The sequence below is a fragment of the Nannobrachium achirus genome, assembly GCF_963921795.1.
Source record: "Nannobrachium achirus genome assembly, chromosome: 21".
NCBI classification, from domain to species: domain Eukaryota; kingdom Metazoa; phylum Chordata; class Actinopteri; order Myctophiformes; family Myctophidae; genus Nannobrachium; species Nannobrachium achirus.
In genome coordinates this window covers 1,451,038-1,465,028 of record NC_137828.1, presented here as the reverse complement: position 1 = coordinate 1,465,028, position 13,991 = coordinate 1,451,038, and positions in this window count along the sequence as shown.

The following is a 13,991-nucleotide window of genomic DNA, read 5'->3' as shown; positions in this document are numbered from 1 at the left end:
ATTGTGGCACGTTTACTAACATGCCAAGTTTAGCTGCACTTGAACAACCGTTCCAGGCTGCCATATCCAGACCAAGAAACCGTAGAAACGGGGGACGATTTGAATGTACTTCTTAACATAAATGTATCATGCCTGTTGCTAAGGTATGGCAACATGACTGGTGTCAGTCATGTTGCCATACCTTAGCTTTTTCTGAACTGACGCTAGATTTTCACACCATCAGTCCTTGAAGTCCTACTCCCACATTTTTGGCAAGTAGAAATTAATTCAAGTCTTGCAGGGTTAAGATGAACAATAACAAACTGTGTAAATGACACATTTAAACAAATACAAGACAACAATATTAAATGTCCACTTTAATGCCTATACAGATGCTATGGAGGGAAATAAATAAAGGGAATATAATTTCTAAAATATCATATCATTTATCATATCATATTATGGCACAGTGTGTCTTTCAAACTGAAGACTATGGAAATGCTTAAAAGGATCCCTGGCTAATACGACAAATATTCCTTAATACATTATAATTGTCCTCTATAACTACAATGTAAAATTAAAAACACCTTAAATATTTTATTTCTTTTAGAAATAGCTAATCTTTCACTCAAATAGGGGAAATGCCTGTCGCAAGTTGATGATGTCATAAATGTCATGTGTAATTTTTATGGCATGCATGAGCAAAAAAACAAAACACAAACACATTTGAAATATTGATTTGATGCTCATATTAACCATAGGAAGTATTACGTTTGTTTTTATTTGCACATGTATGCCATAAATTCCATAGGGATAGATCACAAATTACATTTATGACATCATCACCTTGCGACAGGCATTTCCCCTATTGAGTGAAAGATTAGCTATTTCTAGAAGAAATAAAATAATTTAGGTGTTTTTAATTTTACATTGTAGTTATAGAGGACAATTATAATGTATTAAGGCATATTTGTCGTATTAGCCAGGGATCCTTTAAAGCTCTCAGCACATTGAAACATACGGTGCAAACACGAGGTGCGTTTCCATAAAGCCTCTTAATGTGCATTAAGGCTTTTCCGCATAAATCTTTTTATGGAAACGCTTCAAAATTCAAATAAACTTTCATTATCAGCAAAAACTTTTATGCGCTTGGAGGAGGTGGATTTTGATAGCCTGATTTCAGACTCGGCGCGAGAATACAGTATGCCTACAGTTATTAAACCATACTGTAAAAATACAGTATGCCTACAGTTATTAAACCATACTGTAAAAATACAGTATGTCTACAGTTATTAAACCATACTGTAAGAATACAGTATGCCTACAGTTATTAAACCATACTGTAAAAATACAGTATGCCTACAGTCATGTCTCTAACAGCCACGTCTCAGTCAGCAGCAGAACCTATAGTTTAATCATACTATAAATACACTTTGTTAAATATAGTCTCGTAACGAACCGCGACTTCTCATAACGAGCCCCGCCTTCTGGTAACGGACTGCACCTTCCCGTAACGAGCCCCGCCTCCTCGTAACGAGCCCCGCCTCCTCTACGGTGTCACGTTGCGTCTGTGGATCTCGTTGAGAACGACGTCACCGTGGGAACACAGCGAGATCCCGCTGTCAACAAACATGGAGCCTGTAAACAACAACAAACAACAATAACAACAACACACATAAATAAACATGGAGCCTGTAAACAACAACAAACAACAACAAACAACAACAAACAACAATAACAACACATCAATATGAGAAAGTGGGTTGGATCGCAGTTCGTAGAGAGCAACACTGTATTTTATTTTATTTTATAAGGCAGCGTGTGGTAAGCTTCCTATGTACCTATCCTCGCTTCTAGATCCTAAAGTCACTGGACATTCAACACGTGCACAGACACACATCAGATTTACCAGCGCACTTATGAACAGTGAGCAAGGAAAGACTGTGCTCCACACAAATGGGATAAACTTCAGGATTCGCTGAAAATGGCTCGATTTCTCTCAATAGAGACATTTAAAGTACTACTTGAGGGCACACTACATAGTGACTGTACCTGCTTTGTGTAACAACAAATGTTTCTTTGCATCTGTAACGTTGTTCCATGATTCGATTGCTTGTAGTATTATTTTGTTGTATTATTTGTCATTGCTTGTATTGTTTTGTATGCTGTAATCAGCGTGTCCTTGAAAAAGAGAGCTTGCTCTCAATGGGCTCCCCTGACTAAATAAAGGTGAAGGAAAGGATAACCATGGTTTAAAAACGTATAAGGCCCATACATTAACAGATATACATATAACATAACATCCACGGCCAATATCAAGACTACATATTCACTATAATGATAATTATTTATAATTTCAATGATCTGGTTTTAGTTTCAGCTGATGCAGAGATGTTAAGTGCCCTCCCACCTCGTTAACCTTGCTACCACAAACAGCTTTATTTCAGCAAACCCATTTCTTCAAGCCATGGCATGTAAAAGGAGATTATGGTGAGGGGAGGGGCTTGTTAAAGGGGGATGGGCTTGTTAAAGGGGGATGGGCTTGTTAAAGGAGGAGGGGCTAGTGAACGTACCGCTGCTGTTGGTTCCCTCGCTGGTGAGCGAGGAGCGGCTGGAGGTCAGGTTGGTCACGTTGACTGAGGAGGTCGTCTTCATGGGGCCCTGGGGGGCCGTCCTGCTCCACTCTGTGAGGGGGAGGAGTTAATGAGGAGGAGGAGTTAATGAGGAGGAGGAGTTAATGAGGAGGAGGAGTTCAACAAACTAGTTCACATGAACGATAATGATGTAACTAAGATATTCGATTGGGCAAATATATTTTAAATGGGCAGAATTACAATTAAAATACATTTTATGTTGACAGCCAGCCTATAATTCCACTGCTTCCTACCCAAGATGCACTGCTCTTTCTCTCTCTATTTCTGTCCTCTGCCTGTTCCAGAGGATTAAACTAATTAAATGTATTATGTATTTTCGGGGGGAAAACTCCTGTTTTGCAATGTAACTACTGTACTTTTGTCTTCCCTATTTATTAATATCAAGTAGATGTTTTTCTTTTGTTACATTAAATTGCAATAATAAGGCAATGAAAATACCCCCTCCCCTCATCCATTTCCATTATAAAACAATCTGCCCTGGTTTTTCTTTCCCACTGGGATTAAACTAATTCAAACATGTATTTTCGGGGGGAAAACTCCTGTTTTGCAATGTAACTACTGTACTTTTGTCTTCCCTTTTTATTAATATCAAGTATATGTTTTTCTTTTGGTACATTAAATAGCAATAATGAGGCAATGAAAATACCCCCTCTCCCCATTCACTGCCATTATAAAAACAATCTGCCCTGGCTTTTTCGTCCCACTTAGTAACAGAGCAGAATGGGGTGGGATTTGACAAACGGTGAATTAAATAAAAAAGGGGAGGGGATAATTTAAAGGTGAAACTCACCTGAGTTTTCAGCCAATCGCAGACGACCGCAGCACAGGTGTGTTCTCCACTGTCTTCTGACGTTCTCCTTCACTGCACAGTGGAACATGAAGATGAAGAACCCTACGCACACACACACACACACATGCACGCACGCACACACACACACACACACACATATTAGCTCATTTTGTGCCCGGACATGAAAGGGTTAAGTTGTCCAGAGCGCTGGCGTTTTGTCCCGTTTCGTGGCTCTCTTATTTTGAAGGGCAGAAGTAGATCGAGCTCACACTTCCCCTTTGACGACGTTCAAGATTCACCCATCACTAGTTCCGGTCCTGAGCGTAAACAAAGATCCAAGATGGATGCCTCCATGGTTTTGTTATTTTAGCGAGAACGCAATGCCATCCTTGGCATCAAAAGTCTTTTTTGGAGAAAATGGACTTTAAAGATTTCAATATCTGTTGTTTTCTATGGGATGGGAGCACTTTGCGTGCACGTTGTGGACGTGCGATGAAAACGAATTTTGGACTTCACCAGTGCCACAGTGATAGCCTGACCGAAGGTGAGCCCACACCAGCTTAACTGTGTATACAGTATATTTCACGCGACGTCGCGGGATGGGCACTCCGGACATCTTTTAATATTTTGCGAGACATCGCATGAGTTAGCTGCTGTCTGATGCCTACGGTACTTCATGAGATGAAGTATTTATACTTCATCTCATGAAGTATAAATACTTCATCAGATGAAGTATTTATACTTCATGATAAAAAAACATTTTTTTGAAAACTGCAGAAAAAAAGGGATTTATTAAAGGAGCTATAGTCAACTTTTTTCTTGAAAAACGGATGCTAAAATAAAAAGAATGTTTCGAAAATATTTTATAAATAAATAAGCTTCATATATGTGTTTCTATTCAAAAATGACCACAAAAAGCGTAAAATAATGATAAAATAATCATTTTGGCCATTGTCAGACCGACACTTTGTTTACATTCTAGTCTATAGACTAGGATGTAAACAAAGTGTCGGCTCTACAATGAAAAAGTTGACCATAGCTCCTTTAAATATAGTATATAATATAATTACATATTCCAATATAATATGAAGTTACTCAGGGCAGATATGACATATAATATAACCTATACACAATGCATTGTGAGCTTGTAGATCTGATATTTCTATTTCCATTTTTTTTACAAACATTTCTGGACATGGAATCAGTTATGAAGATCATGCAAAAGTAATTGTGTTTAGACGATTATGTAATCGCTGTGACGCCTAGTCTCAAATTAACACAGTCCCAAATTAATTTCTACTGGCCAAAATCAGATGGTGTTGTAGGAGTCCAATCACAAGAAAATGTAATGTTTTTTTTTTTTTTTTTAAGGTTTTATAGCCATAAATACTAAATCTTGCTCTAATTTGCATTTTGGGGATTTTTTCACAATAATAACATTATGTACATTCTAATGATCACAGGCATTTTACTTATGTTTTTGTGAGGAATAGCTTCAGTGAAAAAGTGAGATGTTGTTCGTCCAGACGCTGGAATTTCAACTTCTCTGGGAGGTGTGAATGTCAGCCTCTGTGGGGGGTATTTATATGCAAATATCGTGGATGGCAATTACAATGGCATTGTAATAATAAACAATAGTATCCAATGGTGATGTTAATGTGAAAAAAGAACAGGAAAACTATTTATTTAAACACTTTTTTTTTATTTTTATAAAATACAAATTTTGCCAAAAAGCATGGCTGGGTCTTGCAGGGTTAATGTCTCACCCTGTAGAGAGTTGAAGATGGAGAACAGGTAGATGAAGGGGGCCCCCAGGGGCCCCCAGGCGAACAGGCCAAACCCCCAGGTGAGCCCCAGCAGGAGGACCAGGCCCACGATGCTGCGGAGGTCCGTGAGGGGTCCCCGGTGCCCCGGGGGTCCCCGGGTCTGGGGGCTCTGCCTCTTCACCCGGGCCAGCTGTACGAGGACCACCAGCAGGACCAGCAGACTGAGACAGAAGATCACAACGTAGTAGGAGACCACCGCGATGTAGAACGCTACGTCACTACGCAACCAGCAGCTGGACGGAGACGGAAAAGAAACAGAAGATCGGAACTAGTCAGGGACCCACAAGCCCAAACCTGTGATTTTCTGCCCTAAGTTATGGCCATTTGCATATTCACTGTCCCATTGACTCAACTAGAAATATAAAAAAAAGAAAAAAGGTATGCTTTAAGTAGTAAAATATAAAATGATCATTATTTTAACTGCCCCCCCCCCCCCACCCCCACCAACCTGAGTTGAGAGTTGAGGCATTACATTTTTATAACATGGTTCTATTGTGAAAATAGCAGATCTACATGCTCACAACGCCGTATTGTCACTTTAGAAATGTGCAGATACCCTCTATACACTTAAACTGTATGTTGGTTTGTTTACTGTTGAGTGAGAAAACAATCTTGCACATTAAGTTAATCATCTGGGGACCCCCCAAAATAATGTCGGGACCCCCCCACAGGTTGAGAACTAGGGATGCGGTATCGGTACTCGTGGTATCGGTACTCGACCCGATACAACCCTATTTTGCTGTACTCGTACTCGCCAGATACTTCTCACGGCAGCGCCCGATACTCTGCTGGGGCGTCACAAGGGGGAGAAAAGTGGGACTGAGTTACTAGGGCTCAAGGTGAAAGCCAGGGCCTTAATTATTTTATACTTTTGCTATTGAAAAATAGCAGATATGCAAGCTCACAGTGCCGCACTGCGAACGAGGCACCAGTGCTCCAACGATACAGCTGCGACCACTTCACATCACGGCACGGCACATCACGGCATGCCTTGTTGCGCTAAACTTACCTCTAAAGTTGAATCTCTTTCATATATCCTTCACCACCTCATGCAAATTGCAAAGTATAGGCTACTGTAGGTAAGTTAAACTTCCCACTAGAAAGCTGTGTGTGTGTTTGTTTGTTTGTCACTGTCGCTCTTGTCTTGAAAGCTCGCTCTCTCGGTGAAGTGTGTGTCTGTCTGCAGGGACGTGCAGAGACATTTTAGAGAGGCAGGGGCTGATATTTCTAGAAGGCCTTTTGGTGGACAATTCTCTTGAATGCAGCCTTCAGTTATGGTATGGAAAGGGCCCGGGGACATTTGCATTTTTTACCATAGTAAAAAAATGCATTCATGGACACTTTTTACAGACTGATCTGGCAGGGGCTCAAGCCCCCTTTGATGTCAAATTGTCAATGTGTGTACGTGCCTGCCTGCCAGTGTAGCACAGCTGAAAAAAGACGATTGATTGAAGAGAATAGAGATTCTGTGGGCTTCGCCACCTAGTGGCGGAAGAAATGACCTCTGGGAACTCAGATTGCTGTGGGCTAAATCAATGAATGCATTTCTGAGAATACCAGAAAAAAAGAATAATTTGACATTATGTTATAGTTGCGGATGAGGATGGATGCGGATATATAAATTGGATAATATATTTTTTTAGAGGGAAAAAAAAAAGCGTAATTTAAATACATTTTGTATTATTAATTGTACTCGTATCGGTACTCGGTATCGGCGAGTACTCAACATGAAGTACTTGTACTCGTACTCGGTCAGCAAAAAAGTGGTATCGGGACATCCCTATTGAGAACCACAGTAGTAGGACACCACAGCTACAAACTGTAGAAGGCAACGCCATTTCAAAGCAGCCAAAGGTATGGCTCCTCCATACCTCCAAAACCTGATCAACCCCTACACCCCCACCCGTTCACTCAGATCAGCCAACACAGGGATGCTGACAGAACCCTCTCTAAAAATCCCAGGACAACGATCCACTTGTCCTAGACTCTTCTCCCTCCAGGCCCCCAAACTGTGGAATAAACTCCCTGTCGCACTTAGAACTACGGCAGAGCGAATTAGGAGGGACAGTTATCCCAGAGTCTATGGATATGTAGGGACAGCGCCCTCTAGTGATGTCAGACTTAGGTTCTCTACAAGTCTTAAAAGAGTATGAACAAAAAAAACTGTGATCAATAGTTCCATATCGTACAAGTCATGTGATCAATAATTCCATATTCTTACAAGTAGAGATGGAGCCCTAAACAAGGCTATCTCGATAACCCAATAACAGATTTATTGAGTACCTGGTATCAATAAGCTTTGGACTTATCAAGCTTGTTATCGAGCATAGCGGCCCATGATGTCATGTTTAAACAATCAAGATAAGAGGCGATCAAGACATTATTACAGTACAATTCATAATATAAAGCCTTTTAACACTTATTGCACACTAATGAATAATTGTTTTAATGATATTTAATGATATGTGTTACTTTTGTCATGTTGTCATCTTCATAGATGGTGGTCAGACAAACAACTGGCCAATAAAAAAGATACCAGTTCTGTTCTGAATTTATCGTCTTCATATCTTTCACAAAATATTAGAATAACGCTCAACAGTGGGTTGGATAAAAGCCTGGCTCAATATGCAGGATGGATAAGGTGCTCCTTATCAATAAAAATTAACAAGCTCCATCCCTACTCACAAGTCATGTGATCAATAGTTCCATATATCTTACAAGTCATGTGTTAAATAATAGTTCCATATCTTACAAGTCATGTGATCAACAGTTCCATATCTTACAAGTCATCAGAGGGTCCATCAGAGAACTTCCCGTACGTCACCAGACCGTAGTTGTCTTTGTCCACAGAGACCACCACCACCACCACCAGGAGAGGAACACCTGGAGACAGGAGACACTAATTAAACGTATACAACAGGTAGTTCCCACAAAGCAATCTGATTGGCTGAAATAGCTCTCGACCTCCTAGATTTCTCTGTGCCGTTTTAACACCTTAATTTAACCAGACCATGGAGAACGTCATGGTAGAACTCACTCCATCCCATAGAGAACCTCCTCATGTAGCTCAGGTCCATAGTGTTAAAAGGAGTTCTCCTTAACGCTATGTTTTATGGAGGTGAAAGCCTACTCTCCTTAGTGGCAACACTCTTGAGCCCACACCTCACGTCTAAAATACACTTTATAGACAGGAAAGAAAGATATTTCACTGGAAATTGTACCTACTCCACAGCGGCCATACAGATGTTGTCAATAGAAATGTCCATTGACCATATTTTCACCTACCATTGTTTCCTGTTGAGATTGGCACATTTCCTAGCTGCCCAGATCACACATGTCAAACGGGTCATCTTATTTATTTTTTTCCACTCTCAAAAAGCGCCTGCAATGCAGTGCATTTGAAACTACATTGCAGTGCACATCATGGGGTGATCACTGCTTGCCTCCTGTGAATTGTTTCATTTTTATTTTTGTTTATTTTCTTTTTATTTCGTTGCTGAGTGAGATCAGCAGACAAATTGAAGTGAGTGATATGAAAAAATCTCCAACGTGCCAATCTCAACAGGAACCATCGGTATATGAAGTGTATTTTAGACGTGAGGTGGGGGCTCAGAGTGTTAGTAGGCTTTCAACTCCTTAAAACCGTCTTGGAGAGTAGAGAAAGTGTATTTTGTTATTTTTATTACAGACCAGAGGGTGCACAGGCTTTCTTTTTTTTTTTTTTTTTTTTACTTGGAGATACAAGGTTTCTGCCCGACAGTGACGATTTACTTTGTTGGCCGCACAGCCCCCAAAATGGAACGAAGGCCGGCATTTTATTTTAATTATTTTCCTAATGGCCGGCCTGGACCGGCCGGGAATGAACCGGCCGTTCGGGAGTTGTCCCGCTTTTCCCAATGGCCAGCACGTCCCTGACCACTCGCCTCTTGTGGCTTATTGCTTTAATATAGAACTTCAACTCACCCCATCCCACCATAGAGAACCTCATCATATATCTGTTCATTAGAACACTACCATCCTATAGAGAACCTCATCATATATCTGTTCATTAGAACATTACCATCCTACCATAGAGAACCTCATCATATATATGTTCATTAGAACACTACCATCCTATAGAGAACCTCATCATATATATGTTCATTAGAACACTACCATCCTATAGAGAACCTCATCATATATCTGTTCATTAGAACACTACCATCCTATAGAGAACCTCATCATATATCTGTTCATTAGAACACTACCATCCTATAGAGAACCTCATCATATATCTGCTCATTAGAACACTACCATCCTATAGAGAACCTCATCATATATCTGTTCATTAGAACACTACCATCCTATAGAGAACCTCATCATATATCTGTTCATTAGAACACTACCATCCTATAGAGAACCTCATCATATATCTGTTCATTAGAACACTACCATCTTATAGAGAACCTCATCATATATCTGTTCATTAGAACACTACCATCCTATAGAGAACCTCATCATATATCTGTTCATTAGAACACTACCATCCTATAGAGAACCTCATCATATATCTGTTCATTAGAACACTACCATCCTATAGAGAACCTCATCATATATCTGTTCATTAGAACACTACCATCCTATAGAGAACCTCATCATATATCTGTTCATTAGAACACTACCATCTTATAGAGAACCTCATCATATATCTGTTCATTAGAACACTACCATCCTATAGAGAACCTCATCATATATCTGTTCATTAGAACACTACCATCCTATAGAGAACCTCATCATATATCTGTTCATTAGAACACTACCATCCTATAGAGAACCTCATCATATATCTGTTCATTAGAACACTACCATCCTATAGAGAACCTCATCATATATCTGTTCATTAGAACACTACCATCCTATAGAGAACCTCATCATATATCTGTTCATTAGAACACTACCATCCTATAGAGAACCTCATCATATATCTGTTCATTAGAACACTACCATCCTATAGAGAACCTCATCATATATCTGTTCATTAGAACACTACCATCCTATAGAGAACCTCATCATATATCTGCTCAGGTAAGGTGTAAACACCCGTACGATGCTCAGGTACATGTGCAGTTAATATTATTATAATGTGAAGTTACTACAACTCACACTATCCTACCATAGAGACACTTTTAAGACTTTTTAAATACTTTTTTAGACACCTTTTAGACACCTTTTAGACACTTTTTAAAGACTTTTTTTCCCACTATTTTAACTTTTTTAGACACTTTTTAGACTTTTTTATACACTTTTTAGACTTTTTTTAAGACACGTTTTAGACACTTTTTAGACTTTTTTAGACACTTTTTAGACTTTTTAGACACTTGTTAGACTTTTTTAGACTATTTTGGACTTTTTGGACACCTTTTATACACTCTTTAGACTTTTTTTAGACACTTTTTAGACTTTTTAGACACTTTTAAGACTTTTTTAGTCACTATTTTATATATATATTTTTAGACACTTTTTAGACCCTTTTTTGGACACATATTAGGATAACAAATAGACACTTTTTATACAAAAACACACTTCTAAAGACTCACCCCATCCCACCATAGAGAACCTCATCATATATCTGCTCAGATAAGGTGTGAAGACCCGTACGATGCTCAGGTACATGTGCAGCGCCTCAAGCCCCGCCCAGGTGAATGACGTCAGCAGGAAGTAGTGCAGGAAGAAGGCGGCGGCCACGCACAGGCCCGCCCCCGCCGCAGCCGATTGGTAGAGAGCCAGCCAGCCGTCCAATAGGAAGAGCAGGTTGAGCAGGAGGAGGGACAGGCACAGCTGCACCAGGATCTTAGAGGGGATGTCCCGACGCAACTTCCTGTTTGGAGGAGAGAGAGAATGAGGTCAACTTCCTGTTTGGAGGAGAGAGAGAATGAGGTCAACTTCCTGTTTGGAGGAGAGAGAACAGAGTCAACTTCCTGTTTGGAGGGGAGAGTAGTCTGTTGGCCAAATGCTCCCGGCATACAGTCTGGCAAACGGAAACAGAAACGATGAGAGATAAAGCGGATGTGACGCAACCGCTGCCTTGGTGCAGTAGCAATAACATGTCCTACTGGAAGCATTATGTCTCCTTTCAACATTTCTGGGGGCTTTATTTCATCTTTCTCTGGTGTTATTGATGTTACCTTCGGGGACTGCCCATAAGTCAGAAGTTTGTTAGTCTGAAGATTGATTAGTCCGAATTTAGTTAGGGTTACTGAGATTAAGGTTAGGGTTAGGGTTAGTATTCTTAACAAATTCGGACTAATGAACCTTCGGACCAATGCCATGGCACCGTTACCTCCATGATGTTTTCAAACGTTTTCTTAAACTATACACCCATAACAAGGATATGCCGCTCGATTGACTTTGTTTGTGCTAGTGTGCTTCTTTTATGTTTCCAGTGGGACTACAGTTCATTATAATGACTTTGTCTGAGCTAGTGTGCTTCTGTTATGTTTCCAATGGGACTAACAGTTCAGTGCAGCAGCGGCTACTTCCGATACTGGCCGTTCGGGGGCTGCCGTTCCAGACTCTATATAGCATTCGGAGATTGTGGAATAGTTGCCTGGCTACGCGAGACTAAGGGGAGAGAGAATGAGGTCAACTTCCTGTTTGGAGTGAAGAGCAATCATACATACATGTCCTGATGAAGATGTATTATTTTACATAACTCGGTAACGGTGCTGAGTCGGCTCTAGCAGACTTCGCAACGCTCGCCGCGGCGACTCGCTCGATTTAGCTCGTTCGGCGGTGTCTCACATGGATCAAGTCTGCTTGAGACGGCGCGCATCCGTCATCTCCACCGAAAAACAAGCGCTCCCTTACAATAAATTGACCCTTTGTCAAGTCCCACCCCATGCTGTTACTAGGTGGGACAACAAAGCCAGGGAGGATGTTTTTTCCATTCACTTCCATTATAAAAAATGATTTTTCATAGCCTCATTATTGCCATTTAAAGTACCAAAAGAAAAACATCTACGTGATATTAATAAAAAAGGAACAAAAAAGTAGAGTAGTTACATGGTAAAACAGGGTTTTCTTTCCAGAAAATACATGTTTTGATTAGTTTAATCCTCTGAAACAGGCAGAGGGCAGAGAAGAGAGAGAGCAGTTCATCTTGGGGGACTCACAATGACCAGGAAGTTGTGGAACTATAGGCTCGCCCTCAACATAAAATATATTTTAATTGTAATTCTGCCCATTTAAAATATATGTACCCAATCGAATACCTTAGTTACATCAATATCGTTCATGTGAACTAGTTTGTTGAAGCTTATTCATCATAATTATCGAAATAGCTATGACCGCGCAGCGCCGTACTGCGCCGCGGCCGTGCCGCGCATCACCGCACCACGGTGAAAGAACGATAGGACTTTGTCCCACTGCATAACTCCACCCCTGGTAGCGAAAATGAATGATTTTTCTGGTTGGCCATTCAGGGACCAATCAGAAGGCTGACAAAGGGTGAATTAAGTCAATTAATGAAAAATAGAATTAGAGACAGATGGACATATTGTGTACTGTATTGTATTGAAACAGGAGGCTGGTAACCTCAATCAAGTCTGTCTCTTGCTGCAACAAAGTTGCCTGGCTCCAGGCAATAGACCCGCCCACTCTCTGAGTGAACTGCTTCTCTTGGTCTGGAGGTGTCATATGACGCGTCTCTTTCTACGGTTTCTTGGCGAACCGAGGAGGAGGGAATGTTTTGTGTGCAAAGTCAAACACAACCCCTCCCACCAGATCTCTTGTGATTGGGAATTTCAAATCCCCTCCCCTTTGTAATCAAATAGAATAGGGACAACTTCAGACTCAAGCTCCAGCGCAGAGTCTGAAATCAGGCTAGCAACAAAGGGCTTATTTACATTTACCACCTAGGGTTCCTGGGTGGGGCACTAGTTTCTTTGTAGGAATGTCACCTGCTGTGATTAGCTATTGATAGGTTGTTTACATTTTGATTGAAGATTGATTGAAGACTTTATTAGAAGTTTGCATAGGAAAAGGTACAGTTTCCTGACGGTACAGTTCACTGGTACAAGGTCTACTAAAAGGAGATCCTAGAAAAGACTAAGCTTATTTCCACAGGAAACCATTTAAGTATCTCATATAACATTGAATGACAGACGAATAGAACACAGTACTATGCAGTAGATATGTAAAGAAAATAAGATGAAAGAACAAAAAAGAAAAAAGAAAACGGTAAGTCTAAACAAACTGTAAGTATATACAAAGAGGGGGCAGGGGAGGGTAGGGTTGGGCTAAGTTTGTTTTTTTACCAGTTGCGAACGGCTGCTGCCTGTAAGTGTTTTTTCAGGGCAATTTTAAAGGATGCTAGGGATCCACACTCCTTTATGGCCTTCGGTAAGGCTTTCCTCATTTTGGTGGTATAGCAGAAGAACGAGTTTGACCCTTTGTTGGTTTTGACTCTGGGTTGAAAGTGATCTGTGGCGCTGCCTCTGGTGTTGTAATTATGGTCATCCTTAACGTTTTTAAAGTATTTTGACAGGTACTTGGGTATCATAGTGGTGTAGTGTATCTTGTACACCAGGCCCATTGCAAGTTGCTGTACTCTGTCATCTACTCTGAGCCACCCCACTCTTAACTGGTGAGTAGCGGTGAGGTGAGTCTGATAGGGAAGGTTAAGCAGGACCCTAATTAGTATATTTTGGGCTGTTTGGAGTTTAGTTTTTAGGGCTTGTGGGGCGTCACGATACCATACGTGGA